The following is a 13,770-nucleotide window of genomic DNA, read 5'->3' on the forward strand; positions in this document are numbered from 1 at the left end:
TTCATTTCTTTTTATGGCTGAGTAATATTCCATTGTATATACGTGCCACATCTTCTTTATCCATTCATCTGTTGATGGACACTTAGGTTGCTTCCATGTCCTGGCTATTATAAATAGAGTTGCAATGAACATTGTGGTACATGGCTCTTTTTTTTTTTTTTAACATCTTTATTTGAGTATAACTGTTTTACAATAGTGTGTTAGTTTCTCCTTTACAACAAAGTGAATCAGTTATACATATACATATGTTCCCATATCTCTTCCCTCTTGCATCACCCTCCCTCTTTTTGAATTATGGTTTTCTCAAGGTATATGCCCAGTAGTGGGATTGCTGGGTCATAAGGTAGTTCTTTTTTTAGTTTTTTAAGGAAGCTCCATACTGTTCTCCATAGTGGCTGCACCAACTTACATTCCCACCAACAGTGCAAGAGGGTTCCCTTTTCTCCACACCCTCTCCAGCATTTATTGTTTGTAGATTCTTTGATGATGGTCATTCTGACTGGTGTGAGGTGATACCTCCTTGTAGTTTTGATTTGCATTTCTCTAATGATTAGAGATGTTGAGCACCTTTTCATGTGTTTGCTGGCAATCTGTATATCTTCTTTGGAGAAATGTCTATTTAGGTCTTCTGCCCATTTTTGGATTGGGTTGTTTGTTTTTTTGATATTGAGCTGCATAAGCTGCTTCTATATTTTGGAGATTAATCCTTTGTCAGTTGCTTCATTTGCAAATATTTTCTCCCATTCTGAGGGTTGTCTTTTCGTCTTTTTTATGGTTTCCTTTGCTGTGCAAAAGCTTTTAAGTTTCATTAGGTTAATTTTTAAAGTAAAGGAACAATAAGCACAAGTGTCAGGGTAGTGGTTACCTTGGATGAGAGGAAGGATTGGGACAAGATGGGAGGAAGCACATGGGTAGTTTATAGGTTATTGCTAACATTCTAGTGCCTTCATTTTTTATATTATTAATGAATAGATACATATCTAAACAAACAAAGAAGGACATGCATTAACAAATGATGATAGTATATAATGAACCTAGGACTAACGTCAATCTAATTCTGTGTACCAGAGATTTCTAAAATCCATAGTCAATTAGACACAACTAAAGAAGGATCATTGAAATTACACACAGAGATAAGGAGGCGAAATAGGGATAAAGAGCGAAATAAAAAGGTGGCAATACCAAAAAAGCAGTTGACGTATAGAGACTAGAATGATGTATGTAGGTTCATACATCTATTAGGCGTTCCAGAGGCATAAAATAGAGAATAAAGGGAGAGAGGAAATATTCGAGGAGATTATGGCTGAGAATTTTCCAGAACTGAATAAAAACATAAGACCCTAGTTTGAAGAAATACACCAAGTTCCAAGCAGGATAAATAAAAAACAATGCAAACCTAGACATTTAGGAGTGATTCTAAAGGACATCAAAGATGAAGAGAAAAATCCTCAAAGAAAAGATAACACACCCTTCCCTCCAAAAGACAAGTAGGACAACAAAGTAACATTAATAGTTATGAGAGCCCGAAGAAATAAATGATCAATTACCCCCATGACTGAGGGAGAGAGTTGCCATGAGAAAGAGCATAACAGAGAGCATATATTCTGAGCTGAGCAAAGAAAGATGTCTAAGATTTGGGGAGGGGGAAGGAGGGAGGAAGAATCTTGTGCATAGGTCATGGCATGAACAGAGGCATAGCAAGGTATGTGGTTTGTTCAGACCTTCCAAAGAATAGCCTTCCCTGGAGGCTAGGAGCAATTCTGCTATTATGAAATTTAAAAGGCTCATGACCTTGAATCCAAAGCCCTCAGTGCTCCTTCGCCTTCTGCCTTTCATCGGGTGCACCAGTGTGGCATGTGGGACACTCAGGCAGGAGTAAGCCCTGCTCAGTGCCATCTGTAAGTGTTTCTATTGTGCCACCCTTTCAGAGCACTAAAATCTTGACTGCAACAAATGATTGGGGTTCCACTTGACCAAGATTCAAAATACCTGAAGGGGCTCTTTTATTTGAGGCTATATAAACACGACAGAAAGGGTTAGATGAAAAAGACTGAATCCACACAACTGAATGAATTATATATACTATGCTTTAAATGGTTAAAGTTATTTCTACAGTAAACTTGAAGCAACATACGAGGTGGGTTTATGATTAATTCCAATTCCTCCTCAATTAAGGAGTTAGTGAAACTCTGCCTGGTTTTTCTCAGCTTTGTCAAGATCCTCTTCTTTCTTCCTCCTGTCTCTTCCTGCCAATCCTATTCTGTGTCCTAGGATGATATTCCACAAGTCTACACTGGACTTGGCCCTTTCATATATTAGGTTGTTGACAAATTGCAAACAATTATCATTTTTCCACCTGCAACTTCTTAAGTCCTCAATTTAAATAAACACAGAGATAACCATTATATTTTTATAGTTCCAGTTCTTGCTATCCTATTTTGGAACCGTGCACTTACATGCCATGCTGGAACACAGGAAGTTTAGCATCTGTTGTTACCCCAGGAATGGCTTCTCCTTCCCCTGATTTTCTAAGTGATGGTGAAAGAGGTTCTATGGGGGTCCTTTGTTTTTGTCAGGATAAACTTGACTTTCAGGTCGAGCCCCACCCGAGGTTGAGTAGCATGCCCTGAAGGAGTCACTGGCCATTCTGACTACTATGTGCACTGCAGCGGCACAAGGGAACCCCAGATGGGGCGGGGAATTACTTATGCTGTGTGATGTGAGGGCCCATCCCCCACAGATCCCTTCTGCCCAATGTCATTTCCTCCCCTTCTTCTGGCCTAAAGTTCCTGCTACTTAAGCCAGTGGGCGAGGGAGGAGGAATCACCTTGTAATTTTTATTTAAACCTTGTTATATGCCATTTAAACTTGCCTTTTTTTCAAGTTAGGTCTAATAGAAGTTGGAATTTTAGCAACTCTAAACCCCTTTAAAAGAGGTGAGTCTGGACTAGAGGCCAAGATGAGAAAAACCATAAAGTTTAAGACCTGAATGGGACTTTAGAAATTATCTAGTTCTAGTTCAATCTTTTTAGTTAGCAGGTTAAAAAACAAAAAACCAAGGCTCCTTTCCATATGTTTCTGGATTTCATTTGCTAATATTTTGTTAAGGATTTCTGAGTCTATATTCATGAGGAGTATTGCTCTAGTGTTCTTTTCTTGTAATGTTTTTGTCTTGTTTCAGTATAAGGGTGATTCTGGTCCCATAAATTGAGTTGGAAAGTGTTTCTTCTTTCTCTATTTTCTGAAAAATTTTGTTGAATTCATATTATTTTTTCCTCATTTGTTAGAAGTCATATGTAAAACTATTTGGGCCTGTAGTTTTCTTTACGGGAAGACTTTAAATTATAAATTCAACTTATAGGATAGTCACCGTAGTATAATAGGTACCGTATAATAGGGCAATTCAGATTTTCTACTTCTTTTTGTGTCAATTTTGGTAATTTATGTCTCAAGGAATTTGTACATTTTATTTAGGTTATCAATTTTGATAAAATTATTCATAATATTTTTATTATCCTTCTGCCTCTAAGTTCTATAGTGACTTTTTATCTTTCCCAATATTGGCAATTTTTCTCTTCTGTCTTCTTTTCCAGTCTAGGCTGAACAATATCCCATTGTATGTATATACCTCATTTTCTTTATCCACTGCTTCACTGATGGACTTTCAGGTTGCTTCCATGGCTATTGTAAATAAATGCAATGAATATGGGGGTGCAGATATTGCTTCAAGATCTTGATTTCAGTAAACTTTTTTCTTTATATTTGAGTACATTTCCTTTGTATAACTTGTCTTTTATTTGAACTGTCCAGACTTGTGGTCAGTGTGGGGGACTGGGAGGGGCAGGTGTTAGTGGCTCTTTATCCTTGCACTTGCTCCTCTGCCCTGGTCTGTATGTCAATGGTTCTGGCACTTGCTTTTCATCCTGAGAGCTTCTCAACAGCTATTATGTCCAGGTGCATTAATCCACCCTGCACTAATGACAATATTTGTTTTTTCCTGGGTACTCTGGCAACAGCTGTGGGTTTTTCCAGCTGGGCACATTCTTGAATCTATATGATGCAGAGGATGAGACATCAGCCTGAGTTTCCCAAAACTAAGAGAGGCTCTGCTTCTAACCAACTATGGGACCCTTTGCAGGTTTCTGACATTCCAGGGCTCACTGTCCTTGACTGTAAAATGGGGAGTTTGCACCAAAGGACCTCTACTGTCCCTCCCAGCTCTAATCTTCTACGGGGCTATTGATTTTTCTGAAGGATCGTTATAGGTAAATAGCAGGGAACATGAACTAGACATGTTCTGAGAACCAGATAAAAAAGTGCTATGGGCCACTCGAGTGGGAGGATGAGCTGGGTCTCATCTGCCCCAATGCAACGTAGGCTTCCTTTTCCTACTGATTTTGGCTCAATAACTTCTGTGGCAACAGGTCCTCGCCAAGGTAGTTTGAGGTTGACACCAGTACATCACTGGATATTGGATGGACTGGGCTCAGTATCTCCTTCCTCCTTTTTTCTTCTCACTCTCCCTGCCCTTGCCCCACTGGAACTGTGCATGCATTCGTTGAAAAAAAAAGCCCTAGGAAAGCAAGTGCAGGTTCCTTAGGCCCTGAGTTAAGACCCCTTGGAGAAGTCAAAATACCCAAGGAGATTTTGAGCTGCCCTCTCTAACAAGGTAGCCACTAGTCATATGTCTATTGAGACTGTGAATTCTGGCTAGTCCTAACTGAAGTGTAATATAAGCATGCAATACACACTAAGTATATAAGACTTAGCATGAAAAAATATATAAAATACCTTGTTAATAATTTTTATATTAATAGTACCTTGAAGTGATAATACTTTTATATATTGGGTTAAAATTTAACATTAAAATTAATTTCTCCTCACTGCTGGTTGGCATATAAATTGGTACAGCCACTATGGAAAACAGTATGGAAGTTCCTTTAAAAGCTAAAAATAGAGCTACTGTATGATCCAGCAATCCCACTCCTGGGCATGTATTCAGAAAAGACGAAAACTCTAATTAGAAAAGATACATGCACCCCAATGTTTACAGCAGCACTATTTTCAATAGCCAAGACATGGAAGCAACCTAAGTGTCCATCAGCAGATGAATGGATAAAGAACATGTAGTACATACACACACGCGCATGAGTGCGCGCACACACACAATGGAATACTACTCAGCCATAAAAAAGAATGAAATTTTCAGCAACATGGATAGAGCTAGAGATTGTCATCCTAAGTGAAGTAAGTCAGACAGAGAAAGACAAATAACATATGCTGTCATTTATTTATGGAATCTAAAACAATGATACAAATGAACATATCTACAAAACAGAAACAGACTCACAGACATGATAAACAATCTTATGGTTACCAAAGGGGAAGGGGGGGACAGATAAATTAGGAGTTTGGGATTAACAGATACATACTACTATATATAAAATAGTTAAACAACAAGGACCTATTGTATAGCACAGGGAACTATATTCAATATCTTGTAATAACCTATAATGGAAAAGAACATATGTATAAGACGCAAGAGGGAAGAGATATGGGAACATATGTATATGTATAACTGATTCACTTTGTTGTAAAGCAGAAACTAATATACCATTGTAAAGCAATTATACTCCAATAAAGATGTTAAAAAAAAAAGAACATACGTATAACTGAATCACTTTACTGTACACCTGAAACTAACACAGCATTATAAATCAACTATACTTCAATTAAAAAAATTTTTTAAATTAATTTCTCCTGTTGCTTTTTACTTTTTTAATGAGGCTACTAGAAAATTTTAAATTATTAATATGGCTCACTTTATATTTCTGTTAGACAGTATTGCTCTCTAGAGTATCAAATTTAATACCTTTTGGTGATAATAATAAATCTATTTATAAAGGGGAACATCTGTAATTGGACACTCATTACTCATTGTGTAACTTCAGTGACTATACCGAGTTTTCTTCACCCCCTCTCTCATAGAATTTTTAGAAATCATTGGTATTGTTTCTCTTTCACTCTCTGTCTTACAAATCTGTGAACCAGACACATGATTCTCTCACAGCAGCTGCTTCAGAAATAGCAGGAAAGGAGTTATAATCTAGATTCGTCTTGAAGTGTTTTGAATCTTGAATGTGTGGAACATTAGTAGGTGAAGGGGAGGGCTCTAGGGGATGAGAGTAGGAAGCAGTTTCTAACTTTCTGATAAAGAAGTGTTTGTGGCTAGAATGACTTCTGTTTCCAGAAAGAACTCTGTTTCTCAGAATGAGAAGTGTTGGCTGGCTTTCATTGTGCCCAGGAGCACTGCCTTGGGTGAACACGGACCCTTTGGGGAGATTTCGGATTCCCAGCAGCAGGGAATGACAACAGCGCATACTTAGCTGGCTCCACCTCCTCCTCTATGACCCCATGAGACGCTGGTCACGCCTCCATCACGAACTTCCAAGACAAAGCAGGTGTGGGCTCTTTGCCATCCACCAGTTGATTTCTGGACCCCCCTCCCAAAGCAGAGAGTAAACAATGAAAAAGAGGTAGAATTTTTAATATATAGTTGCTGAGAATTTGGAAATTAAATTATACAATAAAGAAGTAGAGCTGATAAACCAACAAAGAAAATACCATGGGATCATAAAAAATGATCCATGAGAAGACAGAAAATAAAGGGCAAAGGAAATAAGAAACAGATGGGTAAGTAAAAGACAAATAGCAATGTGACAGATTTAAACCCAACCAAATCAATAAATATATTAAGTGTAAGTAGTCTAAACAACCCAGCTGGAAGACTGTCAATTATAACAATTAGAGATTGTCACATTGGATGAAAAAGGAACTATTGATTATATGCTGCCCCCCAAAATTTACTTTAAATATAAAAGCGTAAGTAAGTCGAAAGGAAATTTATAACAAAAGATACTAATACTAATCAAAATGAAGTTGAAGTGGCTATATTAATATCAGACAAAATAGGTTTTAGAGGAAAGAATATCACCAGGGATAATGAGGGTCATTTCACAATGGTAAAGGGGTTAATTCATAAAGACGACACAAAGTCCTAAATGTTTATTCCCCTAATAACAAAACTTCAAACATGAATAAAAAACTGATCGAATTGCAAGAGAAATAAACACATCTACAGTTATGCTTGGAGATTTCAATACTCCTCTCTCAATAATTGATAGAACAAGTAGACAGAAAATCAGGAAGAATATAGAAGATTTGAACAACACTCTCAGCTAACTAGACCTAAGTGACGTTTGTAGAGCCCACCATCCAACAACAGCAAGACACACACTCTTCTCAGCAACATAGACCATGTTATACCATATTCTGAGCCATCAATAAATTCAGAAGTGTTCAAATCATGAAAAGCATGTTGTATGACCACAATGGAATTAAATTAGAAATCAATAACAGAAAGTTCTCTGGAAAATCCCCCAATATTTGGAAACTAACTAATGGACTCCTGCATAACCTATGGGATAAAATAAAGCAAAAAGGAGTGAAAGGAAAAAAAAAATGTATCTAAAGAGTGGTATAGAGCTAAAGCAATACTTAGATGGAAATATATAATACTAAATGCCTATATTAGAAAAGAGAAAAGTTTCTAATCAATTATCTCAGCTGCTACCTTACAAAACTAGAAAAAGAAAAGCAAATGAAATCCAAAGTAAGCAGCAGAAGAAAAAATAGTATCAGAGCAGAAATTAATAAAATAAAAATAGAAAACAATCGAAAAAATCAATGAGATCAAAAGTTGGTTCTTTGAGAAGATCAATAAAACTGATGATAAACCACTAGCTAGACTGGTCGGAAAAAAATTTAAAAATCACAAATTACCAATATCCAGAATAAAAGCAGTTACTTCACCACAGATTCTTTGGATTTCAAAAAGTTAGTAACAGAATATTGTGAGTAACTTTTTGGCAGTACATTTGCAATTTAAGTGAAATGGGCAAATTCCTTGAAAGAAACAAAACTCACTCAAGGAGAGATAGGTAACCTAAATAATCATATATATCTATTGGAGAAAATGCATTTTTAATTAAAAACTTTACCTCCAAGAAAACTACAGGTTCAGATGGCTTCACTGGTTGAATTCTATCAAACTCTTTAAAAAGAAATAATACAAATTCTAGACAAACTCTTCCAGAAATCTGAAGAGGAGGGAGTACTTCTCCACTCCTTCCTGGAGATAAAAGTAACCCTGATAGATAACAAAACCTAAGATATTAAAGGAATAGAAGACTACAGAGCAAAACTTCTCAACAACATTTAGTAAGTGGAATCCAACACTGTATAAAATAAATAATGATTAGGTGGAGTTTAACCCAGGAATGCAAAGTTAGGTTAACATTCAAAAATCAGTCAATGTCTGCCCTGCACACCGGTTCATCTGTACCATTTTTCTAGGTTCCACATATATGCGTTAATATACGATATTTGTTTTTCTCTTTCTGACTTACTTCAGAATAGAGACACAGACGTAGAGAACAAACGTATGGACACCAAGGGAGGAAAGTGGCAGGGGTGCAGGTGGTGGTGGGATGACCTGGGAGATTGGGATTGACATGTATACACTAATATGTATAAAATAGATAACTAATAAGAACCTTCTGTATAAAAAATAAATAAAATAAAATTCAAAAAAAAATCAATCAATGTAATTTACTATATTGATGGATATATTTAACAACCATATGACCATCTCAATATATGCAGGAGAAAAATCTGATGAAACCCAACATCTATTTCTGATGGGTGAGAGCCTATCCAATGTGTTGAAGGAACAGCAAAGTCAGTTCTGGTATGGGGCTGGTATGGAAAGAATGCGGGAGAGGGTAGGCAAGCATAAGATCAGAGAGGGGGCAGGGGAAGGTCACGTAGGATCTTGTAAAGTCTCTGGCATTGTCTTTTTCTCAGTGACATGAGATGCCACTGGGGGGATCTGAGGAGAGGAGCAACATTGTTTCAATTTAAGTGTTAACCAGATCGCACTTTCTGCTGTACTGAGAATAGACATGAAGGGGCTGGGGACAGAAGCAGAGACTCCATTGGGCAGGGGGCAGCATTTGCAGTGAGGTTATGCGATAGATGGCAGTGGTCTGGACAAAGGACAGTGGTAGAGACGGTGACGAGAAGCATTCGGATTCTGGATCCTTTATTGGAAGGACGGAGTTGAACGTGAGGGATAAAGGGATGAGTCAGAGATGACCCTGGTGGTCCAGTGGGCGAGAGACTCCGCGCTCCCAATGAAGGGGGCCTGGGTTCAATTCCTGGTCGGGGAACTAGATCCCAAATGCGTGCCGCAACTAAGAGTTCGCGAGCCGCAACGAAAGGTCCCACACGAGGCAACGAAGATCCTGCACGTGGCAACAAAGACCCCGAGGAGTTCCTCAACTAAGATCCAGTGCAGCCACATAAGTAAATAAATAAATATTTTTTAAAAATACGTATATAAAATGGTTTTTTAAAAAAAGAGAGATGATCCCCACATTTTTGTCCCGAGCAAACGAAAGGGTGGTGTTAGCATTCACTATGATGATGGAGCCCACAAGAGGAGCGGGTTCCAGGGAGGAGGGGTCCTGGAGATCAGAAGGCTGATTCTGAGCATATTAAGTTTGAGACGGCTAACAGAGGCTTACATGGAAATATTATGCAGGGAGGTAGAAAGACAAGTCCGTAGAAAGAAGTCCAAGGTGAAAACAGAAATGTGAAAGCCATCAGCTTATGAATGATATTAACACCCAGTAGCAGGTGAGATCACCGAGGGAGTCAGTGGCGATAGAGAAGAGGTGTAAGGACTGAGTCCTGGGCACCCAACATTTAGAAGTTGGGGAGATGAGAGCCTCCCTCCCTTGGGATATTAGCCTCATAGTGTATGCCCGGCACCGTTACAAGCACTTGGAACTTTATAGCTCATTTAATGCTCAACCTGTACATTAAGTACTATTATTCTTCATACTGCAGACTGATGAAACTGAGAGACAGAAAGCTGAAGTAACTTGCTGAGGGCAAGAAAAATTGTAAGACTAGAAACAAGCAATATTGAAGGGAAGACAGCAGGACTCGGACATATTGAGATGAAGAGCAAGTAAAACTGACTCATACTATATGCAGGCAAATGGAATATGTGCGAAAAAAACCAAAAGCTGCTTATGTTACATTTTTTCAAGAATAAAATTCATGGTGACTATGCAAAGATGTAAAAGGAAGAAGCATAGTGTGAATTCACCAGTGAAGGATCCATTCTGGAAGATGACACAACGCCAAGAAACGGGAAAAAAATCCAAGTGTTTTGGATTTAGGGGAAAAAAATAAGAAAAACACGAATTCAATGAAATGAATATAAGTCATCAGATGAGATAATACAATGAGATGAAAAAATGGTCATTAAAGAGCTAAGGAAAAAAATTGAGGAGCAAAATAACAATCCCAGGGTTAAATAATTTTGAAACAGCAAGAAACAAAATTAACATAGCTAAATACTAAATTCATCATATTCAGGAAAACTTGAGGTAATTCACAGAAAACGCATAGGGAAATGACAAAGTTGAAATGATGAGGAGGAAGATAAAGATATGGAAGATAGAAAATGATCTGACATATGGTCCTCGTGTCCCCGAAGGAGATACCACAACACATGAAACAGAAAAAAATATTTACTAATATGAAAGAAAAGGAAGAAAGGACTGTATCAGGAAATTGAAAGGGCACCTTGGGTTCTGGGGAAAAGTGATACCAAGCGCTTAACCCTGAGATGTATTTCAATGAATTTGCCGCACTTCAGAATAAAAGAAAAAGGTCTTACAAAAGTGATTCACTTACAGTGCACATGGCTGGGGTGGGTTGGCGGGGATGCTGAGAATCAGGCAGCGTTTAATGCAAGAAGATGGTAAGACAATGTCCATAAGGCCCTGAAGAAAAGAAAGTGGGACCCAAGAATTTTCCACCAAACAACTTATTGTTAACACAGAGGCAACACAGACAATGTCAAACATATAGAAACTCGGGGAACATAATATCCATAAACTCTTCTTGTAAATAAAAATGAAACACACTCAACCAAGAGATGAATCAAAAGAGTTCAGAAATGGACCATTTCTGGCATCAGAATTCTTATAGAAGGAAGTTTCCCTAGAAAAAAAATACTTTGATAAGATTATGGGGGTAGTATAGTACTTCCCACCTTCACAGACTTTTCCATATCTGTATAACATCCCTGTTTTTTACTTAATATGTTTCTTTAAAATAACTCAGCCTTTAATTTAGATTTCTTTGTTTAAAAAAGAAACGTGCTATTATAAGCCTAAAAGAAAAATTGGCATCGCTTACAATAAATAGAAGATAGCCAAGCATAAAAATAAATGCACTGAAACCAAAACAATGTTATTAATATCTAGCCATATACTTGCCAGCTTTCAAAGAGCTGAGCTGAAGCCTGCTTTCTCTTTGATAAAAAGGGAGATTGGTGTTAAATGTCACGTGCCTATTCCCACCATATGGAGACTTTCTGACTATTGAGCCTTCGTAATAAACAGAGTGTCACGTCTCATCGTGTGATTCCATTTAATTGAATGCTATGTCCTTATATCACCTACATCACTCACTTTGGGAAACACAGGTAGAAGAGGATGAGATTCTGCGATCACCGCAAATGGAAAACCATCATGCTTGGGACAGTAAGAGGAAACTATTTTTGTTCCCCCCAAGAAAGAGAAGAGAAGACACAAAGGAAAAGAAGAAGAATGGTTGTAATTAGTCTCATAAGACAGCCATAACAAATTACCACAGACTCCTCGGCTAGAACAACAGAAATTTGTTTTCTTGCAGTTCTGGAGGCCAGAAGTCCAAAATCAAGGGGTTGGCAGAATCACCTCCCCTCCGAGGTCTCTAAGGAAGATTCCTTCCTGGACTCTTCCGACTTCCGGCGGCTCCAGGTGTTCCACATCTTGTGACCACGCAACTCTGATACCTGCCTCTGTCTCCACGTGACCTTCTCTTCCTTCTTCCTATGGGTCTCCCTTCTGTGTGTCTCTTATAGGGACACTTGTCATTGGATTGGGGCCCACCTTAAGCCCAGGATGACCTCGTTCCAAGATCCTTAACGTAATTACATCTGCAAGGTAATTACATCTTAAACATGACCTTTTTCCAAGTAAGGTCAAATGCACAGGTTCCGCAGAGGTTGAGGCATATCTTTTGAGGCTCATCATTCATTCCACTACAAGAAGATGAAAGCATCAGTGCCGTGCTTATAAGATGGGAATTTATTTGGATGAAATTTCCTGGTGGCTAGTTAGCAAAATGAGGATTTGAACACAGGGATATCAAACGTTCCATTTGAAATTATTTAAATTGCTATAATGTAAAACCCTCCTCTCTCTTTCCTTAAACTTTCAGTCAGGCTATTACAAACACACACCCATACACACATACTCACACACACACTGTTTTAAACCCTCCTGTTTGTATGTATGTATATTTTTATTCAAAAAGGATTATAAGAGAGTACTAAGAACAGTTGTACACCAACAAATTGGAAAAACCTAGATTAAATAGACAAAGTTCGAGAAACACTACCAGGACTGAGTCATGAAGAGAAAGAAAATTTAAATAGACCTATAACTAGTACAAAGATTGAATCAGTAATCAAAAACCTCCAAACAAAGAAAAGCCCTAGACCAGATGGCTTCACTGGTGAGATCTATCAAATATTTAAAGAAGAACTAACACCAATCCTTCTCAAATTCTTCCCAAAAATATTGAAAAGAAGAGACACTTCCTAACTCATTCTGAGGTCAGCATTACCAAGGCAGATAAAGGTATCACAAGAAAAGAACACTGCAGACCAATATTCCTTAACAACATAGATGCAAAACTTTTTCACAAAATACTATCAAACCAAATTCATCAGCATATTAAAAAGATAATTCACCATGAACTACACAATTTGGACTTCACTAAAATTTAAAAAAAATTTGTGCATCAAAGGATACTATCAAGAGCATGAAAAGAGAACCCACGGAAAGGGAGAGAATATTTGTAAATCATATATCTGATAAGAGTTTCCTATCCAGAATATATAAAGAATTCCTACAGCTGAACAATAAAATGACATGCTCAATTTAAAAATGGACAAAAGACTTAAACATTTCTCCAAAGAAGATAAGCAAATTTCAAATAAACACATGAAAAGATGCAAAACATTATAGTCATTAGGATGCAATCAAAACCACAATGAGATACCACTTTGCATCTACTAGGATGGCCGTACCTTTTAAAAAACAGAAAATAAAAAGGGCTGGCAAGGATGTAGAGAAATTAGAACTATCGTGCATTGCTGGTGGGAATGTTAAATGGTGCAGCCACTGTGGAAAAAATTTGGCGGTTACTCAGAAAGTTAAAACATAGAATTATCATATGACATGGCAATTCCACTCCTAGGTATATATTGAAAAAAAAAAAAAAGAAGAAGAAGAAGGAAAAGAGGGACTCAGATACTTGTATGCCAATGTTCATAGCAGGATTATTCACAATAGCTAAAAGGTGAAAATGATCAAAATGTCCATTAACTAATGAACTAATGAGCAAAATGTGGTATCCCCACACCATAGAGTATGAATTACTCAGCCACAAAAAGGCATGGAATTCTGATACATGTTGCAACTTGGATGAATCCCGAAGATATTATGCTAAGCCAAATAAGTTAGACACAAAAGGACAAATATTACATGATTTCACTTACATGAGTATGAAGAACAGGGA

The sequence above is a fragment of the Kogia breviceps genome, chromosome 7 (assembly GCF_026419965.1).
Source record: "Kogia breviceps isolate mKogBre1 chromosome 7, mKogBre1 haplotype 1, whole genome shotgun sequence".
Classification (NCBI taxonomy): Eukaryota; Metazoa; Chordata; class Mammalia; order Artiodactyla; family Physeteridae; genus Kogia; species Kogia breviceps.